General features: G+C 37.6%; 1 long non-coding RNA gene across 1 annotated transcript; it reads left to right on the top strand.

Annotated features, from left to right (window-relative positions):
• The first annotated feature begins 278 nt into the window (after positions 1 to 278).
• On the top strand, positions 279 to 1,559 carry LOC117769528. The gene is made up of 2 exons (XR_004615251.1): positions 279 to 356; positions 1,327 to 1,559. It is a non-coding gene; the product is annotated as an uncharacterized LOC117769528 (long non-coding RNA).
• The last annotated feature ends 202 nt before the right edge of the window (positions 1,560 to 1,761 follow it).

Below are 1,761 nucleotides of genomic sequence, written 5' to 3'. Positions count from 1 at the left end.
CAATTTCTTGATAAAGTTTATGGCACATTTAGGGGATTGATATTCATGAGTCTGTGCAATTTAAAGCACACACTTGATTTTCAAGATAAAAATCTGAATCTACTGAATCTAAAGAATATGATTTAATAAGGCTATTGTGAGGTATATCTACTGAGTGTTGTTCTAAAGTTTCCTTTTGATTAATTTCCATGGTTTTTAGATAGATCAGTTGTTGAGCTGTTAGACTTGCCCGATGTTTTTGTTTTCATATTTACTTTTTTTATTCTCTGTTCAGCTCTGACAAAAGTTCAAGTAAATTAACCTACTGCAGGTTCGGTCCATCCTTCAGGCCTCAGATGTTGTCAGACGTCCCCCTGGTAGGTAAGATTATTTTCCCATTAATCGTATGGTGTGTGTGTGTGTGTGTGTGTGTGTGTGTGTGTGTTATGCAATATAATTACGTGTCAGATTTAAATATCCCTCTGGATGTATATAGAATGTGATAAAATATGTTAATGTAATTAACTGTCTGATATCTTAATCTGCTGACAATTAAATCATTTTGCTTCGTGATCATGTTGCACATACAAGCATTTACTTTACCAATTCAAACAAGACAAAAACAGACAGTTGATCATATTAAGACTCATTATTACATCACATTGTAGTTCTTGTGTTACCATCTACAAGTCTTTGCCATTTCAAAATCTCTCTAACACTTATTGGCAGTGACAATCATTATGGATTTATGCAAAACCTACTTTCCTTCCTACGCTCCTTTTCAATGATTAGAGCCTTTTACTGGAAACAGCTGACACCTGAGGTGTGTGGATTTGATAACCCTGATATGTTGACGGATGGAAGCACTAATCCGAGCTAACGCCTGTGACTGACGGCTACAGTGTGAATGTGTTCCGTTTCTTAAGGTTGCCAAAGAAAGGCGGATTCGAGGGAAACATACGGTTCTGGTGTCGATGATTTAAGACTCGTGCACTCTGGAGCTCACATTAACATTTTGGCTTTCAGTCAGAGGAAAAGGTTTTTATTCAGAGCCTTTCAAAAGGAGCATGTCGGTGTCAAAACATTTCACCAAAGCACACATTTTGTACTAACATTCTTTTAAAGTAAAAATCTAATATTGTGGACATAAAAAAATAAAACTCCCTGCACTCAAATTGTTAAATAGTGAATTCATCAATGAACAAGCAGCTTGTTAATGTTGCATCTGGTCCTGGTGCATAGAAGTAAAAAATCACACAGAACTGTGATCAGGTCCGAGTATGTCAAAATTGGGCTCAAGCACAGTACTGAGGAAATTAATTAGTCACTTTGCACTTGTGTTTTCAGCTGCGGCTGCTGTTGAGAGGGACTCACACTGAGAACAGGCCTGTGTTCACTGCTCATCTGTTCAAAGGACACTGCTAAGATGTCTCCTTATTACAGATATCAGTGTCCAACAGTCAGTAGCTTCTTGGGAGAAAGCACGTGTGATTATTTTTTCCTCACATGTGCATGCTAATTGGATTATGTAAACTACAATGGCCAGCATGCAAACCCTTAATAAAGCTCCATTGTCCTGTTCTTAAATCTTATTATAAAAACCATAAGCTTTAGTAAAGTGCTACATTTGGAGCCTGGTTGCAGGGATTTGCTCTAATTCAGCTACAGGAACATTAACGTAAAGTCGGATACAAGATCTGGATCTCAGATGACATCCTGAATCCATCCTGCAGATGTTGAATGATTTAGATCAGTGGTGTCTACAGGCCATTCAGTTTCTTC

The sequence above is a fragment of the Hippoglossus hippoglossus genome, chromosome 10, assembly GCF_009819705.1.
Source record: "Hippoglossus hippoglossus isolate fHipHip1 chromosome 10, fHipHip1.pri, whole genome shotgun sequence".
Classification (NCBI taxonomy): domain Eukaryota; kingdom Metazoa; phylum Chordata; class Actinopteri; order Pleuronectiformes; family Pleuronectidae; genus Hippoglossus; species Hippoglossus hippoglossus.
The sequence above is the reverse complement of the archived record's forward strand: the minus strand, read 5'-3'. Positions and strand labels throughout refer to the sequence as shown.